The 22,747-nt window shown below is 44.8% G+C and overlaps 1 long non-coding RNA gene across 1 annotated transcript in view; it reads left to right on the top strand.

Annotated features, from left to right (window-relative positions):
• The window catches only part of LOC140914083 (uncharacterized), a 53,890-nt gene that overhangs the window by 15,347 nt on the left and 15,796 nt on the right, over nucleotides 1–22,747 (top strand). The window contains exon 2 of the long non-coding RNA XR_012159763.1: nucleotides 19,102–19,210. This is a non-coding gene — a long non-coding RNA (uncharacterized lncRNA). The remainder of the gene's footprint in view (nucleotides 1–19,101; nucleotides 19,211–22,747) is intronic.

Genomic DNA, 22,747 nt, shown 5'->3' with positions numbered 1-22,747 from the left:
ATCTAGTCCAACCCCCTGCTCGAAGCAGGACCAATTCCCAGTTAAATCATCCCAGCCAGGGCTTTGTCAAGCCTGACCTTAAAAACCTCTGAGGAAGGAGATTCTACCACCTCCCTAGGTAACGCATTCCAGTGTTTCACCACCCTCTTAGTGAAAAAGTTTTTCCTAATATCCAATCTAAACCTCCCCCACTGCAACTTGAGACCATTACTCCTCGTTCTGTCATCTGCTACCATTGAGAACAGTCTAGAGCCATCCTCTTTGGAACCCCCTTTCAGGTAGTTGAAAGCAGCTATCAAATCCCCCCTCATTCTTCTCTTCTGCAGGCTAAACAATCCCAGCTCCCTCAGCCTCTCCTCATAACTCATGTGTTCCAGTCCCCTAATCATTTTTGTTGCCCTTCGCTGGACTCTCTCCAATTTATCCACATCCTTCTTGAAGTGTGGGGCCCAAAACTGGACACAGTACTCCAGATGAGGCCTCGCCAATGTCGAATAGAGGGGAACGATCACGTCCCTCGATCTGCTCGCTATGCCCCTATTTATACATCCCAAAATGCCATTGGCCTTCTTGGCAACAAGGGCACACTGCTGAGTCATATCCAGCTTCTCGTCCACTGTCACCCCTAGGTCCTTTTCCGCAGAACTGCTGCCTAGCCATTCGGTCCCTAGTCTGTAGCTGTGCATTGGGTTCTTCCGTCCTAAGTGCAGGACCCTGCACTTATCCTTATTGAACCTCATCAGATTTCTTTTGGCCCAATCCTCCAATTTGTCTAGGTCCTTCTGTATCCTATCCCTCCCCTCCAGCGTATCTACCACTCCTCCCAGTTTAGTATCATCCGCAAATTTGCTGAGAGTGCAATCCACACCATCCTCCAGATCATTTATGAAGATACTGAACAAAACCGGCCCCAGGACCGACCCTTGGGGTACTCCACTTGATACCGGCTGCCAACTAGACATGGAGCCATTGATCACTACCCGTTGAGCCCGACAATCTAGCCAGCTTTCTACCCACCTTATAGTGCATTCATCCAGCCCATACTTCCTTAACTTGCTGACAAGAATACTGTGGGAGATCAATTGCCTTTGTGTTTGGAATTTTACAGAAGGCAACTAGTTAGTCAGACTTCCTTATTTTTATTTAACTGGTTAGCGCATCCTAATTATAGTCTCTCTTTTTAACTCCTGTACTCAATTTACAGCCTAATTATTCTTACCTTGTTTGTTTAATGAAGCTTATATAACGATTCCTGTGATCTTCATGAAACATTACACTGGGATTTTATTTTTCACTTTATAAACTGTGAGTTTTATATTAATGTTTTATAACCTCAGGTTTCTAATCATAAAGTCATAAGGAGTTTAATTGATTTGAAAGTAGCCGGGACCTGAAGTGTGTACATGTCAAATTGATTCAAATTGATCCAATGTGTTTAAATAAAGCTTATGCCAGAAAACACATAGCACCTGATGCTACCAGGTATTTGCCTAAAGCACTCTGGCAACTTAATTATGTTGCCATCTTGGTATAATCAATGACCAGCTAGAAAACATTTGTGTATGTGCTTGTGATAGTTTGAGAAACCAGGGAAATTCCCCCAAACCCACAGGATGATGTAGACATGTTATGCCAGGTTCACAGCTGGTATAAATCCTCTGAGCTCTATTGCAGTCAATGGCACTCCAGTGATTCACACCAGCTGAGGCCTGAGCTCATTATTCACTGCATGGTCACACTTTGAAATCTGTTGCCATGGTTCAAAATTTGTGTGTTTGAATAAGCTGTTTCAATTCTAAAATAATTGTTTTGGGACATAAAAGACACTGTGATATTTGGGGGCTGAGGTGTAAAATGGGGAAAGCAAGTGTTCACTTCACAATACATGCATTGGATTTCAGATGGAATAGCCAGCTTGGATATCCTCCACTTTGACCTTGCATCAAGTAATCATTACACTGTGGATCTATGAAACCATGAACTTGCAAATCTAACATAAACATAGAGGCAAGATCTGCATTTTAGAAGGGCAAAGTAGGTTCTCTTAGGCATCTTAGTAGCAAAGGAAGTCACTCAAGTTCAAATTGGTTCTATCTGGTTTCCCCAAGCTGTTAACTTCCTTGGCTAAGGGGCACTCTGAAATGCTACATCCATTCCTGCTGTTGAAAACATCAAAGACATCACAGAAATCATTTGCAAACTGATCTTCACAACCGAAAGCCTCAGTGAATAGTAAAAAGCCAAAGGGCAAGAACATCAGCAGCTATGGGACCCGGCTTTTGGAAGGTGACGTGTCATCCATATAACCAAATAACTGATCACTAAAATTAAGGACCTCCTGCCATTGTGGGGGCCTTGGGCAGGGGTGGCACCTTGGTCTCTCCTAATTCTCTGCCTGTGGTGCACAGTTTAGTTTCCAAAGGACTGAAATGTTTTGCTCTTACTAAAGTATTTGGGCTTAACACAGGGTGTGATGCGGTGTCCAGATTGTTAGGACAATTAACCTTATATGCTGCCCCGGGAGGAATCATAGAATCATAGAATATCAGGGTTGGAAGGGACCCCAGAAGGTCATCTAGTCCAACCCCCTGCTCAAAGCAGGACCAATTCCCAGTTAAATCATCCCAGCCAGGGCTTTGTCAAGCCTGACCTTAAAAACCTCTAAGGAAGGAGATTCTACCACCTCCCTAGGTAACGCATTCCAGTGTTTCACCACCCTCTTAGTGAAAAAGTTTTTCCTAATATCCAATCTAAACCTCCCCCACTGCAACTTGAGACCATTACTCCTCGTTCTGTCATCTGCTACCATTGAGAACAGTCTAGAGCCATCCTCTTTGGAACCCCCTTTCAGGTAGTTGAAAGCAGCTATCAAATCCCCCCTCATTCTTCTCTTCTGCAGGCTAAACAATCCCAGCTCCCTCAGCCTCTCCTCATAACTCATGTGTTCCAGTCCCCTAATCATTTTTGTTGCCCTTCGCTGGACTCTCTCCAATTTATCCACATCCTTCTTGAAGTGTGGGGCCCAAAACTGGACACAGTACTCCAGATGAGGCCTCACCAATGTCAAATAGAGGGGAACGATCACGTCCCTCGATCTGCTCGCTATGCCCCTACTTATACATCCCAAAATGCCATTGGCCTTCTTGGCAACAAGGGCACACTGCTGACTCATATCCAGCTTCTCGTCCACTGTCACCCCTAGGTCCTTTTCCGCAGAACTGCTGCCTAGCCATTCGGTCCCTAGTCTGTAGCTGTGCATTGGGTTCTTCCGTCCTAAGTGCAGGACCCTGCACTTATCCTTATTGAACCTCATCAGATTCCTTTTGGCCCAATCTTCCAATTGGTCTAGGTCCTTCTGTATCCTATCCCTCCCCTCCAGCGTATCTACCACTCCTCCCAGTTTAGTATCATCCGCAAATTTGCTGAGAGTGCAATCCACACCATCCTCCAGATCATTTATGAAGATATTGAATAAAACCGGCCCCAGGACCGACCCTTGGGGCACTCCACTTGATACCGGCTGCCAACTAGACATGGAGCCATTGATCACTACCCGTTGAGCCCGACAATTTAGCCAGCTTTCTACCCACCTTATAGTGCATTCATCCAGCCCATACTTCCTTAACTTGCTGACAAGAATACTATGGGAGACCGTGTCAAAAGCTTTGCTAAAGTCAAGAAACAATACATCCACTGCTTTCCCTTCATCCACAGAACCAGTAATCTCATCATAAAAGGCGATTAGATTAGTCAGGCATGACCTTCCCTTGGTGAATCCATGCTGGCTGTTCCTGATCACTTTCCTCTCATGCAAGTGCTTCAGGATTGATTCTTTGAGGACCTGCTCCATGATTTTTCCAGGGACTGAGGTGAGGCTGACTGGCCTGTAGTTCCCAGGATCTTCCTTCTTCCCTTTTTTAAAGATTGGCACTACATTAGCCTTTTTCCAGTCATCCGGGACTTCCCCGGTTCGCCACGAGTTTTCAAAGATAATGGCCAGTGGCTCTGCAATCACAGCCGCCAATTCCTTCAGCACTCTCGGATGCAACTCGTCCGGCCCCATGGACTTGTGCACGTCCAGCTTTTCTAAATAGTCCCTAACCGCCTCTATCTCCACAGAGGGCTGGCCATCTCTTCCGCATTTTGTGATGCCCAGCGCAGCAGTCTGGGAGCTGACCTTGTTAGTGAAAACAGAGGCAAAAAAAGCATTGAGTACATTAGCTTTTTCCACATCCTCTGTCACTAGGTTGCCTCCCTCATTCAGTAAGGGGCCCACACATTCCTTGGCTTTCTTCTTGTTGCCAACATACCTGAAGAAACCCTTCTTGTTACTCTTGACATCTCTGGCTAGCTGCAGCTCCAGGTGCGATTTGGCCCTCCTGATAACATTCCTACATGCCCGAGCAATATTTTTATACTCTTCCCTGGTCATATGTCCAACCTTCCACTTCTTGTAAGCTTCTTTTTTATGTTTAAGATCCGCTAGGATTTCACCATTAAGCCAAGCTGGTCGCCTGCCATATTTACTATTTTTTCGACTCATCGGGATGGTTTGTCCCTGTAAGGAGAACCAGGGCCAGTAAATCCTGACGGAGGATGAAGTTCAGCTGGGAAAAGCAGGTTGGGCCTGTATAAAGGGATGAAGCTGAGCACAGAAGGGGGCTGTAGGGAAAGTAGTCTGCAACCATTGTCTAGCTGGAGGGAGGTGCGTCTGGAGGCTACAGAGTTTGTCAGGAAGCCGAAAACAGGTATATTCTACAGTTAGTCCCCGGAAAGAGAGAGTTTGGGCCGGTAAACCCAGAGAAGGGGGCCAGAAGTTAGAGAAAGGAAGGAGTCCAGGGATATAGCAACAGGGTCTGGGAGCCAGCAGACCACAGTTGCTAGACATAGGGTCCCTGGACTGGAACCTGGAGTAGTGCGTGGGCCTTGGTTCCACTACCAGGTGCTGGAAAGTGGCACAGGACTTGGCCTTGTATCTGAAGACTGTCAGGAATGGCTTGCGGATGGCTGATCCAGTGGGACTTTGATACCCCGGGGAGGGGAGGACAGTACAGTGACCTGGCTGGAGGATGGAGTGATGAAGAGGGAGCACCATGAGTCCTGGAGAGTGAGGGAGGACACAGTGTGAGCAACCAGCAAGAGGGGGATTCTGCCCTGAAAGGAGCTAATACCTGGATGCAGCCATAAAGAGGCATCCCAATGGTGAGTGAATCCCATGACGTAAGGGTATCTGGCTGAAATTTAATGGCCTGTGACATGGAGGAGGTCAGACCCTTCTGGCCTTAAAGTCTATGAAAATATGAAATTCCTGCCTATCCAATCTAGCTACCTCCACTGCCTAAGCAACCATCTAGAGAGACAAGGCGGGTGAGGTAACGTCTGTTATTGGACCATCTTCTATTGGTGAAAGAGACGAGCTTTCAAGCTACACAGAAGTTGGTTCAATAAAAGCTATTCCCTCACCCCCTCTAGATGGTTGCTGAGGCAGTGGAAGTAGCTCGATTGGATAGGCAGGAATTTGTCTCTCTAATATCCTGGGACCAACAAAGGCATAACAACACGGCAAATGAGCAATACTCTGACCGTATCATCACTTCAGTCACTTACCATGACACCTGCCAACCCTTTGATTTGCTGATAAGACAATTTTTAGATTTTTTTTTTTTAATTCAAGAAAAGTCTGAACTTGCTGACTTAGAGGAATATGTGTCTACTCCTTTGTGACTATTGGAGTAAAATGTGGGCAGTTCATTAATCTAAAGGGAGAGGAACTTTTTTTTTGTCTGTAATTAGACCTAGGTGTCTATGTTGGGCTTTTATTTTTTTGTAGCTAGATTTGATTTTAATAACATATGCCTGCATAGGAAGATGAATAGGAACAAAACTGTTGAATAAGCTAAAACTGAAGGAAAGCAATCACACTGGTTATTACCGTAATTACTAAAAATCTTAGTGAAGTCATTATATTTATCAGGCAAATTCTGACCTTTTTACTCATTTGGAGTAGTACGCTACTCATCAATTCTTGTTCCAATAGGAATTAATTGAAGGGAGTTCTATGGCCTATTTTATACAGGAGGTCAGACTAGATTATCACAATGATCCCTTCAGTATCTATAACAGGAGAGGGCAAACTACGACCTGCAGGCTGGATTCGGCCCGTCAGGACTTTCAATCCGGCCCACACAATTGCCAGCCCCATGTCGCAGCGGGGCTAAGGCAGGCCCCCTGCCTACCCCAGCCCTGCACCGCTCCCGGAAGTTGCCGACACTGCGGCCCTGGATGGGTAGGCAGCAGATGGCTCCATGTGCTGCCCTTGCCTGCAGGCACTGCCCCCTGCGGCTCCCATTGGCCAGGAATGGGAAACAGCAGCCAATGGGAGCTTTGGGGGTGGTACCCACAGGCAAGGGCAGGATGCAGCAGAGCCGCCTGCCCCATGCCCAGGAGCCACTGCTGGACATGCTGTCCACTTCCGGGAGCAGCTGTCACCCAGGAGCCACTTGAGGTAAGCAGCACTGGGCCGGAGCCCACACCCCGAACTCCTTCTGCACCCCAACCCCATGTCCTGAGCCCCCTAGACCCCTACTGCACCCCAATCCCCTGCCCTGAGCCTCCTTCTGCACTCTCCACCCCCTCCTGCACCCCCAACCCCCTGACCTGAACCCCCAACCCCCTGCCCCGAGCCCCCTCCTACACCCCAACCCCCTGCCCTGAGCCCCCTCCCACACTCCACACCCCAACCCTCTCCCGCACCCCAGTCCCCTGCCCCAGCTCTACATTCATGGCCCTGCATACAATTTCCCCACCCAGATGCGGCCCTTGGGCCAAAAAGTTTTCCCACCCCTGCTCTATAATCTAGGGATTCATCCCATTGAATTCACTGGGGCTACTGGTGCAGGAAGGTTCCACTCAACATGATTAAGGTGAATCAGGCCCTTGGTGATGCAGGTGAAGCCTTTAAGATATTGGCGATGAGTGTTCCCAGTAGCCATCAGATGGATTTACAATGCATAACTGAAAAACCACAGCCTTGACGTAGATGGAAGAGTTAAAATTCACTCTTTCCACAAGTCCTCCCTGGTGGTGAAATAACATCGTGGCTGAAGAAAGTTAAACTCCCACTCTGGGGATAAAACGTCAGATTTCAGTTTTGCTCATGACCATCTTGAGATATTTAAATGTAACTTTGAGTTTGCTCTAACAGAGGTTAGTACTAACACATACAAATGAAAAAGCCCAGATACAACTGCTCAGCGTTAAACGTTTGCTCCCAAAACCCTCCCCTCCCAGTCCCTGCCACTCAGGGAGTTAAGCAAGTCACTGCCTCCTTATAATAAGGGGGGAGAGGTTTTAACTTGCAAGCTCCTTGTGCCTTACGTAACAAGCTAGATCTCTGCGGCAGTATATGACATGATGAATCTTGCTTTATGTAGAAAAGCATCTTTGGAGTCTTGGGCCTGTGTAACTTGCTTGCGTCAGCAGAATGCAGACAGAAAGCATGAAAGAATGTTACCACCTAAGCCTCTGATTGCTAGAGAGATATTTGCCCACATTTCAAGAGAAGTAAATTTCATGCACTTTGCTCTGTTGGTTTTTGAATGCACTTGTCTATACAAACTATGGTAATTTATTGTTGTTTGACCCTCTTCCACACAGAGGCTAGTGAATTCAGCTCTGCAGAGATACACTTGGTTGCAAAACTCACCAGCCTGATGAACACCTGATTTTGTTTACTGGGTTCCCGCAGTATACTTACTACTTTATCTAAGCATGTGAGGGATAAAGTATAGGACTCGCAGGGCAGCAGAAACCATATCATCCAAGTATATAAGCTTCTCTTCTGAATTCATGTGTTCCACCCCTGCATCATCTAGGACCAAATTCTTGGCAATGGCAACTTTTGTCACTGACCACAATGAGACTAGAATTTGGCTCACAGTGGATGTAGTGAAGGTTTAAATCATGTAACCTCTTCTTGCCTCAGTTTCCCCATCAGCAAACCATGGGTAATAACTCTACCGTGCCCTACAGAAGGCTTCACCCATGGAGCTCAGTAAGAGTCTTCCAATGACTTCAATGGGCACTGGACCAAGAGAAGAAGCTGAATTAATTAATGTCTGAGATCCTCAGTTGGAAGACACGGTAGAAATCCCATTCGCCACTATGCAGAACAGACCCAACACAAGGCCTGTGTGCTACTCAAGTTCCATGTAAGCCCTAAAAATCAGTCTTCATGGATGCTGTGCTGGCCCTCTGCACAGGGGTGAATTTCACGAATAATGAGGATGTTAGTTCTTAACTGGGCAACTCATTTTAGTTGAGAAATTCAAACCAACTCCACACATCTGGAGAGATGAGGAAAATGGAGATAGTTCTTCCATGTTCATTTTTATGTACCCGTGAAACGTTGAAGAAAATTGTTGTGCTTTCTGCTATGGATCTTCACCTTTCTTTCTTCGTTAAGAAAAGGAAAAGATTGATGAATGGACTGGATCTCTCTTTCCTTTCAGTATTTTGTCCTGCTTTGGAATGAATGCAGGAAAAAATATCTCCTACTATTAAAAAAAAAGTAGAAGATGCATGGAAATCCCACCTCAGATCATCAGCTCTCTGCAGGCAAACCAGTGATGAGTCATTGACTTCAGTGTAAAATTCCCAGTGAAGCCATGCTTCTATGACCCATGCCTAGGTAGCCTTCTGTTTTCACACTGTAAATCATGCATTGCCACACTGCCTTGCCAGTTAAATACTATAGCCCTAGAAGTAATGCACGTTACCATAATGAGAATATTTTTTTTTTATCAATTGGCCCATGAAAGTTCACCAAGGAACTACCCATCTCTCTCTCTCATCTTTCTATGGATGATAGCATTGATTTGGTAGAGATGAAACTGAATTTTAATTTGCTCTCTCTCACACAGTTTTATTTTCCAGGTGTGTGTGTATAGCAGGCTTATGTAATAAATAAAAAGCTTTCTGGGATTTTGGTGACATGGGTCACTGCATTTCACGGATTGGTCATATTGGTGATGCTACTGGCCTTACACTGTATAGTCTACCACCATTTACGTTTGAAGTCTCCCCAATTTTACTGTGTCTTGTAACAGTAGATGAAACAAGTTTCCAAGGTCATTGGCAAAACAGGGTTCATACATCTGGGGACAACGAAGCTAGGGAATGAGATCCAGGGCCACCCAGAGGTTTTTGGGGGCCTGGGCCAAAATCTCAAATGAAGACTCCCCACCTTTCCAAAAAATTATCACTGAGGGGAGATGTGAGTGGAGGGTGAGTCTGTCCTACACTGTAGCAGTGGCTCCTGTCCCACTGGGCTGGGCCTGGCTCCCTATTCTAGGGTTTGCAACCTGGCACATGGGATTAACTCCTGCTGGGGGCACCATACAAACTTCATTTAAGGGACCTCCTGCAGGAGAATACTGGATCCGTGCACTCCCCAGCCACCTGGACACTTACCTTTTCTAGCCAGCGCTGTCCACTTTTGGGGCCACACTCAGCCTCTGTAAACCCCCCCCCTTTCCAATGGAAGGAAGGACATGGTCACTTTCAAACTTCTTTCCCTGACAGACTTTCTACTATGTGGACCGTCCAACAAGTTTAACACTGGTGTGTTCAGCAGTTAGTATATATATATACACACACACACAATTCCTAGGGTTTCCTATGGGACCTCCCTGTCTCTCCCCTACTTCTCCATGACCTGAAGGTCATGCTCATCTCTGAGCTCATTGAGTTTAACAAACCATAGCTGCCACAGTAGTGCAGCAGAACTCATGCAGTCGCTGTGTGCAGGATTCTTACTTTTGCTAAGGGTAGGTCAAGAGAAGCGCTCTGCCCCCCTGTGCAGAGTGGTTAGACCCTTGCCAGCTTTCCAGTTCTGGTTAGGATATAGTGTTGGTGCTAGATTCCAGCAGAATATGATGAAGATCTTGCCAGATCCACTGCACTGTTCTCTTGAGGTTTCTGCCAAATTGTGTGTGTGTGAGGGCTAAAGGGGGCATCTTTCTTATTTAACACACAGTTTATATGTCAGGGACAAAGAGGGCTCAGACATCATGTTGAATGGGGTGAAATAAGATGCTGAATAGGAGAGAATAGAATAGAATTCTTAGCCAAAATCTGGTGAGAATATCTTGCAAGAAATGGGTGTGATCAGATCCATATCTGGACCCTAACTCTGGTTCAGCCTTGAACCCCAAACTCTAGTCTAAATGCCAATCCAGATCTCAACCTGATCTAGATCCAAACATTGTTTCCTCCGCCTGTTTGATGTCTGTGTCTGTCTGTCTGAGTAACCACGCTCTCAGCAGGCTGTCTGAACTAAGACATTTATAACTGAACGGAATTAACTCCTTTTGTAAATTAAGCATCTGCTTTTTTTCCTCCACTGGTGAGAACTCGTCAAGAAACTTGAGAAAAGACACAGATGTTGTGCTCGCTTGTACTGGCTCCCAGAGCTAAATTGTGTGACAATTGGAAGGGGCCAAAGAGAGGTTAGGCATAATGGCGAAGAGAGGACAGAATGATTTATCCCAGTCAGTGCTGGGCAGGAGGATATCTTTATCTCTGCAGGGCCCCACAGCTGGCTGATAGAACCCGGCTCTTGTTCTCTTGATAAGCATGCACTCTGCATATATAATTCTTCTGGAGGTTTCCTTCTAGGCTAACTAGTGATTTCTACACACTTTATGCATTTGTCAGATAAAAGATAATGAGACTCTATACATTTCCTGGCAGAGGTTCCTTACTAACTTTTCAATTGCTTCCAAAATCCCCTTATGTAACCTCCCCAGTAGAAATAGATTAGAGGTCTTAATTCTCTTCTTATCACAGACAACACCCATGGGAAGAGAGTCCAGTCTTGCTCTTCCCACCCTCCTTTAGGGATTTGTTTCCAGATCATAACCAAGAGCAGCTTTGGTGCTTGGCGTTCTCATGCTGGATGGGGAACTGGCAGGAATTTATACAAGTAAATATATCTATATCAATAGGTAGCTATCGAGAGAAACCAAAGAAGCAGGCATGCATTTAAAGTACAGGCTCTTATCCTGATGTCAGAATAATGTATATTATTTATCATTGACTAATATTGAATTCAATGGAGCTAGGTCTGTTCACAGCAGCTGAGAATCTGGCCCTTATAAAGTAGGGCTTTACTGAATTCATATAAAAGAACAGATCTCTGTGCTCAGTAACCATCGATTCTACTAGCCTTTGTTTGTGGCTTAAACATATTTTAAACTGGTTATTTTAAGTTTGAGCCAACCCCTGTTGGTGTATCCATCCTTTGTTTATCTCCACAGCTTCATGTTGGATCTGTGGATAAGAAAGCACTGCCTCAGCATAGCCCGTAAGTAGGTCTGGGTTCAATTCCTGGCTCTTCTACAGACTTCTTATGTGCCCATAGGCAAATCCCACTTAAGTCCTATCATGTAAATAATTAATTTTAGTCTCCTTTTAGTGTCCTTGATGGCGTTGTGTGCTGTATCTGGCAATCTGGGCGGTGGGGGGCAGGGGAGGGTAGAGACCTGGTTTCCTTTGAATGGAGGCCTGATCCTGACCGTCTTGTTCTGATTGGGTAGCACCATACTCCCTAATCAGTCCACTAAAGTCAGTGAATGTGGAGGAGAAAGGGACTGTGGAGGGTGGCTGGCACAGGTGGTGTAATCTGGAGGAAGTGATGGAAGTTAAAAGCAGTTCAGATGGAACATGTAGGACAAGTCCCCTGCTGGTTGGCTAGTTTCTGGTACTTGTCCAAGCAAAACTCCGAATTGATTTCCGCTTGAATTTCGTTCAAATAAGCATGGCTGAATTTCTCGCCGTGCGTGTCAGTCTATCTAAAGGCTGCCAATAGTGTAATAGCTGAGCTTCCCGCAGTCTAATGCATTTTATCCTCTGTGGGGTAGGGAAGTGCAGTTATTCCTACTTTACAGCTGGAGAGCTGAGGCCCAGTGAGACACAGGGTACATCTACACTGGAGTAACAGACCCACAGCAGGCTGCAGCTGGCCTGGGTCAGCTTACTCGGGCTCGCAAGGCTCAGGCTGCAGGCTAAAAATGGCTGTGGAGCTGTTCAGGCTTGGGCTGGAGCCCAGGCTCTGGGACCCCCTCTTGCAGTGTCCTAGAATTCAGGATCCAGCCTGAGCCCAGATGTCTACACAGCAATTTTACAGCCCAGAGCCCCACGAGCCTGAGTCAGCTGACCCAAAGCCAGCTGTGGTGTTTAATTGCTGTGTAGACATAACCTAAGTGTCGACCCAGACAGGATAAGCTGGGTACGGGCTAGCTTGAATGCAGCTAGCACAGATAACAGCAATAGTGAAGACAGCGCAGGTGGTACAAGCCTAGCATTGACCCAGGATACCTACTTGGCTCATTAGCCTCTGGACTGTTTTCACTGCTATTACCACACACCCTAGCTGCGTTCTTGGTAGCTTGGGTAAGCTAGCTCATGCACAGCTTACATGGTATGGCCAGACCACAAGGGACTTGCCCAAGCATGTGAGAGCTGGGAATTGAACCCAAGTGTCCTGAGTCCCAGGTGAGGGCCCAACCACTGGCCCATGTTTCTTTGAATTACATTGTGGACCAGTCACTTATGAGCAGGGGTGGAAGGCCCATCCCTGGGGATGTGTAGGACTAGCATGGACCCAGGGATAGACAATATGCTGTAAACATAAGGGCTGTACTGGCTAGGCAATAGACTAAGGCCTGGTCTACACTTACAGTTTAGGAGGACTTGTGGCACCTTAGAGACTAACCAATTTATTTGAGCATGAGCTTTCGTGAGCTACAGCTCACAGCATCACGAAAGCTTATGCTCAAATAAATTGGTTAGTCTCTAAGGTGCCACAAGTCCTCCTTTTCTTTTTGCGAATACAGACTAACACGGCTGTTACTCTGAAACTTACAGTTTAGGTCATCATAGTTGTGGTGCAAAAATTCCACATTCCTGAGCACTGTAGCTACACTGACCTAATCCCCATGTAGATGCAACTAGATCAATGGAAGGATGCTTCCAATTGATCTAGCTTCTGTTGTGTGGGCAAACCTCTTCTGTTGCTGTAGTCTGCCTCTACTCTACAGGGTTACAGCAGCATAGCTATGTAGCTGTGCTGCCATACTACCCATAATTCAGCCATGCCCCACATCACCTAACAGGCCCTCTTTCATCTCTCCTCTCCTATGTTTGATTCACTGTATAACTCCACTGGTGGTGGGATCTACTTTATGAGTATGCACAAAAATCAGACTTTTCATGTTTTAAATGAATTCACTGGGATACTGTATCATGCAGGCAAAAGAATTTCTGCTTAAAGCCAATATGCAGGTTACTAGTGTTTCTGCTTAATCTAGGGGCTGGCAGATAGAATTGGCTTCTCCAGAGACATTGCAAGGCAGCTGTTCCAGTGCCAGAATATCACCAAATTACTATTGATTTTTCCAGCAGGATCCCTGAGTTGTAGGCAAGAGAATTGCTCTTTAGCCCAGCTGCATGTTGTGAGTAAGAGACAATCAGCAAAGTGTAATTAAAGAGACCAGGGCACCTTGCAGAATCAGTGTGTGGTGTGCATTGACAGGGGCTGTCTTACTCCTGTGTGCATCGGTATATCTCTGTATTGTTTCTATAGAACAGAGATTTGAGGCTTTGGGGTATAAATGAGATGAGGAGATACATGGGTTTGCTTGTGCATAGAAATGGGCTTGAGGGATTTGGTGCTACGCAGGAAGGTAGCACTAAGATCAAACAAACAGAGGAAGGTATCAAGTATCAGAGGGGTAGCCGTGTTACTCTGGATCTGTAAAAGCGGCAAAGAGTCCTGGGGCACCTTATAGACTAACAGACGTATTGGAACATAAGCTTTCGTGAGTGAATAGCGACTTCGTCAGACAGCTTATGCTTATGCTCCAATACATCTGTTAGTCTATAAGGTGCCACAGGACTCTTTGCTGCTTTTAGAGGAAGGTTTGTTACCTCAGATCAGTTACCCCAGACAGGTATGTTAAAACAAAAGGCTTCCTCCATTCCTCAAAGCAATTTTCCCCTCACCCATTCCCACTTGCTTTTGTCGTCTCTTCTGATCACACCCTTTGTTCAGTGCATTCCACTTCTTAACGTGAAGCTGATGGTTATGTAACTGTCTCCCATAAACGAAAGAACCTGTTGCTATAACTACATTGCTCATAAATTCATCCTTAACTTCCTGTGTGTCTTTTAGGGAGCTCTCACGGAGTAGAGAGGATGAAGAAGGGTTTATTGTAATAGAAATGATATCCACTATGGTGAGATAGTGTCTTCGTACCAGAGCCTGTTCGGGTTATTTCTTGTACCCCAAGCGAGAACTCAGCGAGACACTGAACCCTAATTTTCTGTTATTACATTCATTTGAAAACCCCTGGAGATTCATAAAAGCTGGACTTGGGTCTCTGCATCTGTATTGATCTTCCAAACTTCTCAGCACTCAGAGTGCTGCAACTGATTGTACCCCAGCCTGTGACCCGTTGGGTTCATCCCACATTATAGTTATGTTATTTCTAACATCTTGTCTTCCTTATGCTAAGACACTCAGTCAAACCAACCGGATCAGAGGAGCTGGAGGCATTGGGAGGAGTGTCATGAGTCTACTGAAGACACAGGCCTCCCTTCACAACCTCATACACACTTGGAACAGAAGGGCTGTCAGCGTGGAACCTGGGGCCCCTTCCAAGGTGGGGCAGAAAAGCAATTACTCCACGTTGTTCTGTGGGATCTGTTGGTGAGAAAAAGGAGCAATGTCAATCAAAGACAACTCCATCAGGCCCAGCTAGGCACTACAAATGTGTATCCAAAATATCATGATCCCTGTCAGGGACCATCAAAGCCTACAGCTCTGAAAGAACCTGGGCGCCAATCTTTATCCATCTCCAGGAGGACATCCTCAGTCATGCAACTAGCACCCCTTTCATATTGTACCCAGGCTTGAAGGCAATATCTGAACTCTAGACAATGCTACAAACTCTGCTGATCACACCCCATCAAGGGAGATTCGAAGCAGACAGAAGATCAGCCAGATTATTAATGACAAAAAATGGTGTCATGAACAGATGTATCCCAAATGCTTCCTTGAAGGTAGCTGCCCCTTTGTCCTCCTCAGTGGAGCTGTAGGTAGCCTTCATCAGAAACAGTTCTAATAATTCCCCCTGGCCTACACCTGCCAGGAAGGGTACAGATCCAAGCCACAGATTGTGAAGCAAACTTCCCCCAGCATGACTGCAGCTCTGTCTAAGGGCTTGTCTACACGGGTAATTAACAGCGCTGCAACTTTCTCGCTCAGGGGTGTGAAAAAACACGCCCTTGAGTGCAGCAAGTTGCAGCACTGTAAAGCATCAGTGTAAACAGTGCCTCAGTGCTGGGAGCCGCATCCCTCGTTGACCTCGTTGAGGTGGGTTTTTTTAGAGCACTGGGAGAGCTCCCTCCCAGCGCTGCGCGTGACCACACAAGGCACATTAAAGCAGCACTTCAGCATTGCCAGTGTAGACTAGCCCTGACTCAGGCAGAGCCTTGGTCACTAGATTCAGGCACAGGTCAAAGTTTCAGCATCCCCTTGTGATTCTGTTCTGCTACAATGGAGCTCGGTCTGGATCTGAACTAGGAAAGGGTAGGAGAGAAGTCCAGGAGGCCAAATTTAGGCTGACAGGTAAGAGATTAAAGTCGAGGACCTCCATGGTAGCATTCTCAGATATGCTTCCAGTTGCACATGCCGGGCTAGAAAGACAGGCAGAACTGCAGGGTCTCAATGAATAGATGAGATGATGATGTAAGGAGGAGGGGTTTAGGTTTATTAGGCATTGTGAAACCTTTTGGGAAAGGAGGACCCTATACAGGAAGGATGGGCTCCACCTAAACCAAAGTGAAACCAGGTTGCTGGCTTGTAAAATTAAAAAGGTTGTAGAGGATTTTTTTTTAACTAAGGGCTGGGGGAGGGCCGAAAGGTGTGTAGGAACACCCATTTCAGGTGGAGGCATCGCTTAGGGATGAATTCATTAAAGGGAGAACTTGATAGCCTAGTAAAAGGGATAGGAAAGAAGCTGGTAAAGTACAGGTAGGAACTAGAGAGGAACAGTCAAACATAAGAGTCCCATTTAAATATTACACACAAAGGTAGACCACTAGGTATTAACAAAATGTACAGTTTATATGTGAATGTTAGAAGCCTAAGTACTAAGATGGGTGCGTGACATTACATGAGGATATTGATGTAATAGGCATCACAGAAACTTGGTAGAATGATGATAAGCAATGGGACACAGTAATATCAGGGTACAAAATATATAGGAATGACAGAGTAGATTGTGATGGTGGAGGAGTGGTACTGTATGTGAAAGAAAGCATAGAGTCACATAAAATAAAAATCTTAAATAAATCAAACTGTCCCATAGAATTTCTATGGATAAAAATTCCAGGCTTAAACAATAAGAGTATAGCAGTAGGAATATACTACCATGATGGTGACTGTGATTGTGAAATGCTCAGGGAAACTAGAGAGGTTACAAAGGCAGAAAAGGCAATAATAATAGGCGATTTCAACTATCCTCATATTGACAGGGTACATGTCACTTCAGGAAGGGATGCAGAGATAAAATTTATAGACACCGTAAATGACTGCTTCTGGGAGCGGCTTATCCTGCAACCCATAAGAGGAGAAACAATTCTTGATTTAGTCCTAACAGTGCACAGGATCTGGTTCAAAAGGTGAATGCAACTGAACTTCTCTGCAGTAGTGACCAAATTGTAATTAAATTTAACATCCATGCAGTGGAAAGACTGCCAAAGAAATCCACCACAGTAGCATTTAACTTCAAAAAGGGAAACTACACAAAAATGAGGAAGCTAGTTAAATGGAGACTAAAAGGAACAGTCACAAGGGTGAAATGCCTGCAAATTGCATGGAGTCTATTTAAAAATACCATAATAAGGGCTCAAATTAAATGTAACTACAAATAAAAAAAAACACTAAGAGGACCTATATATATATATATATATATATATATATATATATATATATATATATATATATATGCATGCATGCATGCATGCATGCCACCATGGCTAAACAACAGAGTAAAGGAGGTGGTTAGAAGGCCCCCCCCCCCCCCCCCCCCCCAAAAAAAAAAATTGGCAGTCAAATCCTAGTGAGGAAAACAGAAAGGAGCATAAACTCTGGCAAGTCTAGTGTAAAAAATATAAGGTAGGTCAAGAAAGGATTTGAAGAGCAACTACTAAGGACACAAAAACTAACAGCAAAAATGTGTTTCAGTACATCAGAAGCCTGCCAAACAGTCAGTGGGGCCACTGAATGATTGAGGTGCTAAGGGAGCACTCAGGGCAGGCAAGGCTGTTGTGGAGAAGGTAAATGAATTCTTTGCATTGGTCTTCACTGCAGATCTCCACACCTGAGCCATTCTTTTGAGGTGACCAATCTGAGGAACAAATTAATGAACTAAAGAGTAATAAGTCACCGGGACCCAATGGTATTCACCCAAGAGTTCTGAAGGAACTAAAATGTGAAATTGCAGAACTACTAACTGTGGTATGTAACCTCTCTCTTAAATCAGCCTCTGCACCAGCTGCCTGGAGTGTAGCTAACGTAACACCTATTTTTAAAAAAGGCTCCAGAGGTGATCCTGGCAATTATAGGCCAGTTAATCTAACTTCAGTGTTAAGCAAATTGGTTGAAACTATAGTAAAGAACAGAATTATCAGACACAGAGATGAACACTACTTTGGGGAAGAATCAACACTGCTTTTGCCTCACCAATCTATTAGAATTCCTTGAGGGGCTCAACAAGCATGTGGACAAAGGTGATCCAGTGGATCTAGTGTACTTGGACTTTTAGAAAGCCTTTGACAAGATCCCTTACCAAAGGCACTTAAGAGAAGTAAGTAGTAATGGGATAGGAAGGAAGGTCCTCTCATGAATCTGGTGACTGGTTAAAAGATAAACAAAGAATAGGAATAAATGGTCAGCTCTCACAATGGAAAAAGGTTAATAGCTCCAAGGATCAGTACCGAGATCTGTGCTGTTCAACATATGCATAAATGGAAAAAGGGGTAAGCAGTGAGGTGGCAAAATTTGCAGATGACAATTACTTAAGGTAAGTTCAAAGCTGATTGTGAAGAGTTATAAAGGTATCTCACTAAACCTGGTGACTGAATTGCATCTGACATTTTATGTTAAGTGTAAAGCAATGCATATTGGAAAAATAATCCCAACGATACATAAAATTGTGTTCTAAATTAGCTGTTACTACTCAAGAAAGATCTTCTTGAGTCATCCTGGATAGTTCTCTGAAAACATCTGCTCAGTGCACATTGACTGTCAAAAAAGTGAACAACGTTAGGCACCATTAGGAAAGGGATAGATAATAAGACAGAAAATATCATTATGCCACTACATAAATCCATGATACGCCCACACCTGGAATACTGCATGGAGATCTGGTCGCCCCAGCTCAAATGATATCATTGGAAAAGGTGCAGAGAGGGCAACAAAAATGATTCGGGGAATGGAACAGCTTCCATATGTTCAGCTTGGAAAAGAGAAAATTAAGCGGGAATATGATTGAGGTCTATAAAACCAAGAATGGAGTGGAGAAAGAGAATTAGGGAAGTGTTATTTACCCTGTCACATAATACAAGAACTAGATCACCTATTCAATTAATAGGCAGCAGGTTTAAAACAAACATAAGGAAGTATTTCTTCACACAACACACAGTCAATCTGAGGAAATCATTGCCACTGGATGTTGCGAAGGCCAAAAGGATAACTGGATTCAAAAAAGAATTAGATAGGCTCTTGGAGGATAGGTCCATCAGTGTTAGCCAAGAATGGTAAGAGATGCAATCCCATGCTCTTGGTGTCCCTAAATCTCCAGCTGCCAGAAGCTGTGACAGGACAACAGGGGATGGATCACAGCAAATTGCCCATTTCTGTTCATTCCCTCTGAAGCATCCAGCACTGGCCATTGTCAGAGACAGGACACTGGGCTAGATGGGCCATTGATCTGACACAGTATAGCCGTTCTTATATTCTTATTTTATCCACAGAGCAGCAAGGAAATTCCTCAACCTGGGGGAAAGAACTTGACTTTGCTTCCAAGTGAAGGCAGGCCAGTCAGGCAAACCATCCACGATCTGCTGTCTGGCTTAGGTGGAGGTAAGAACAATTGATCAGAACTGGAATAAGGTATCTCCTGCCACTGGCTTCCCTCTTGCTTCTTTTGTCACAGGCAGTCAGTCTCTGAGCCACAGTGACCTGGGAGGGGGAGACAAGTGGCTTATAGGAGTTGCTAGTTGGACAGTGATGGTCAAAAGTTTATTAGAACATCCCATCAGACTATTGACAGAGAGGTCTGTTGGCTGGATAGAGGTTAAAAGAGTCCTTCAGAGCATTAAGCCCTCTGCAAAAATAGGAGCTCTTCTTAGCAGGTTGGCCACTGAGGTAGTCCATTGTGCATGGTCGTGCAAGTTTGGAGCAGTTCCTGACCAAACAACAGTTCGATGCTTGGCCCTGAATGTTTTATTAGATGCTGTTTAGAATCATCTCATTGTTCCCTTGTACTCGCCCATCTGTTGGTTGTAGCCACCCGTTGTATTCTATCACATACTTATGCTATAAGATCTTTGGGGCAGGTGGGTACAGAACCTAGCACAGTGCTTGACTAGGCCTTCTAGGTGCTACCCCAATACGAATAATAGATAATTATTATTAGTTATTGAGGGGTAAAGATGCAGAGCTCTAGGAGGAATTACTTACACAATCTCACTTTGCTACAGGACTGGCATACCCTGAGAAAACTGGCTTCTATGGGAAGATCCATGGTTATGATCAAAACAACAAATGTGATGGATATTTTCTAGGGTATTGAATTCTAAGACTAATCACTTAAGGACCTAAGCATGGATTAAAAGGCCTCCCAAGATAGGTAAAGGCTCATAATGGGCCAGTTTCATAGCTGGAGTAAGTCGGCATAACCCCATTGAATTCAATGGGGCTATGCTGATTTATACCAGCTGAGGATCTAGTCCTTTGTTTTTAAATGGCTAAAGATTGCATCCCTAACTTAGCTATAAATAAATACAAAGTCATTTTAGCTCTGTTCCTGCATAAGCCTTGAAGTGATTCCTTTGGAGAAGGCTTAGCTCAGTCTAAATGCTGAATCTGTGAACTTCTAAGAGTCTTTCAAAGATAGTGTCAAATGTGGGCTGCCAACAAATAAGGCAGCAGCAGATGTAAAAGGCTTATGGGTCTGCCTCTGCATAGCTCGAGGGCAAATGCACTGGGTATTGATGCTCGCTGCTTATGGGATCCTGCGTCATTATTTTCTTCATGCTCCCTTGCAAAGGTTTCTTAGTTTAGGGAGGGAGGGGGGAAAAGTACAACTATACTTTTCCGATACACTTTGAACTCCGCATTAGAACTATTGAAAAATTAATTTGTGGTGCATTGGGACACTGTTTATTGTGCAGCTGTTTACCGTACATTAGTATGACTGATCATTTTTGCAGTGCTATAGGTCTGCATGGTGCAACAAAAAGGTAGAAGCAGGTCCCTGCCTCAAGGAGTTTACAGTCCAAGGACTAGGGAGGCAGTGCTGCCTAGTGGATAGAGCACTGGTTGGCGACTTGGTTCTATTCCCAGCTTTGTGGCATGGAGACCTTGGTCAAGTCAGTTCCCTGCTATGTGCCTCAGTTTCCCCAGCTGTAAAATGGGACTAATGACACTTACCTCATTTGAGATCTACTGCAGAAAAGTGCTAGCTGAGAGCTGGGTGGTCGTGTTATCCTGTGACCCTGACTCAGGCGAGGCGTCAGTGGGGCTAATCATGGAAGCAGAGTTGTGCAGGACTGGGCTCTGAATGCAATAGATGCTGCACATCATGGGATTACCAGGGGTTGGGGGAAGTAGGTGAGGTGAGGGGCCCAGCACGGATTGATTAGGAGAGATGTTTTGTTCTGCACAGTGACTGTCTTGATGGTTCCTCTCTCTTTTGAGAAGGGGGAGTTGACTTGCTTCTCTGCCCCAGCTCCCAATGCCATGGCTGTCTGTACAAGAGGGACAGTGCGTGTGGATGGGAGTGTGGAGGGATGGATACAGCATCGTAATGCATTGTGCAGGATGAAAGCTGCCTTTTGTGTACGGCCCCGCCCACCAGAGATGGGGGGAACCAGGAGCCGGACCATGACTGAATCACCTGTGGACCTTGGAAGAAAGCCAGGATGGAGCCCAAAGACTGCAAGTTCTCTGGGGCAAGGAGCATGTCTTTACTTGCGTTGTCAGGTGCTTAGCACATTAGTGGATGCGTTAAACATAACAAAATCGGGATAATGCTTATGACGTTGGAGAAAACAACTGTCAGTAATAAACAGCATCTGCAGTTATCAAATGTCTCTGCTATGGGGGCTTGGCTGGTGTTTAACCCTTTACAGGCTGCAAGCCAGACAAATGCTTGGGAGATTTTGTACATATGTCCACAACACCCAGAGGCTGATTAACCATAACATTATTTCATTGCTTCATGTACCCAACACCATGAAGAGCACATAAAGAAATATCCTGTATGTCTTTTAAAGCACAGACATTGCCTTATTTCTCCACTTTTATAGATATGCTCAGTAGAGCCATATCGCTGGTGGTTTAAAACAAAATAGTTCAAAGTGCTAGCACAGAAAGAGGAACTCTGTGTTTTAAGACTTACTGCAAAACTTTTTCTAATCCCAGATTTAATACCTGACATCTCTGTCAGCGTCAAGTCTTCTGCATAAGTAGGGAGGTGTGTACAAGGGGAGCTAAGCCGCAGATGTGTTGATGAATACAAAATGGTTATTTAGCAAACCACCAGAACTGGAGGCAAACTGATGTTAAATGGAGCAGCTGTTAGCTTTTATTTCACTCTAGCAGCTTATCAGAGATCATCTCCTCAATCAAAGGCACTTAAAAAAATCTTTGACAATCAATTCATATTCTACTGTGAGCTGGGGATAAAAGAATTACTAATAAGAGACTTCACATGATTGTCTTTGTAATTTTCTGTCTATAAGATAAGTTTAGCTCCCAATTCATAGAGCACAACATACAGGACATAAAGTTGTTGTTTTATGCAGAAAAACACAGAATAGGCTGCTAGCCCATAAAGAATTCAATTTTGTGATTCATTAAACCTTTATTCCATGTCTCTCTATCCCACCCCTCGAATACATAATTCTAGACAGACATGATTGGTAAAAGTGTGTTCCTATTTTTAGCATTGAACTATGCCTATCCAACAACAGGGGAAACTTTCAAAGCCGAAGGGAGCAGCAAGTCCAAAATACTGTGGCACCAGGGTAACAGAAACGTATGCTCACAAAAACAAGTCATACAAATTGATGGCCCACTGAAGTCAACGGAAAGACCATTAATAAATAGAGGTACTTGGCTTTGTTATAGCAATCCTGACATTTTTGTCCTGCAAAGCATCTTCGGAAGAAAACACCCTTTGGGCTCCCTGTGAAATCAATGGGGGTTTTGCCATTTTTTGTCAATGAGAATAGGATCTGATCCAAAGGGCCATTAGAATGTTGAAACATGATGTGTTAGGAAAACCCTACTCAGAGGAAGCTATAGCATTTGTGCGGTGGTTGGAAGGATCTAGGACAGCAATTCCACTGAAGAAGTTTAACTTCACTTTCCTCAGAAGGACCCTGACCACAA

This window comes from Lepidochelys kempii, chromosome 7 (genome assembly GCF_965140265.1).
Source record: "Lepidochelys kempii isolate rLepKem1 chromosome 7, rLepKem1.hap2, whole genome shotgun sequence".
In the NCBI taxonomy this organism is placed as follows: domain Eukaryota; kingdom Metazoa; phylum Chordata; order Testudines; family Cheloniidae; genus Lepidochelys; species Lepidochelys kempii.
The sequence above is the reverse complement of the archived record's forward strand: the minus strand, read 5'-3'. Positions and strand labels throughout refer to the sequence as shown.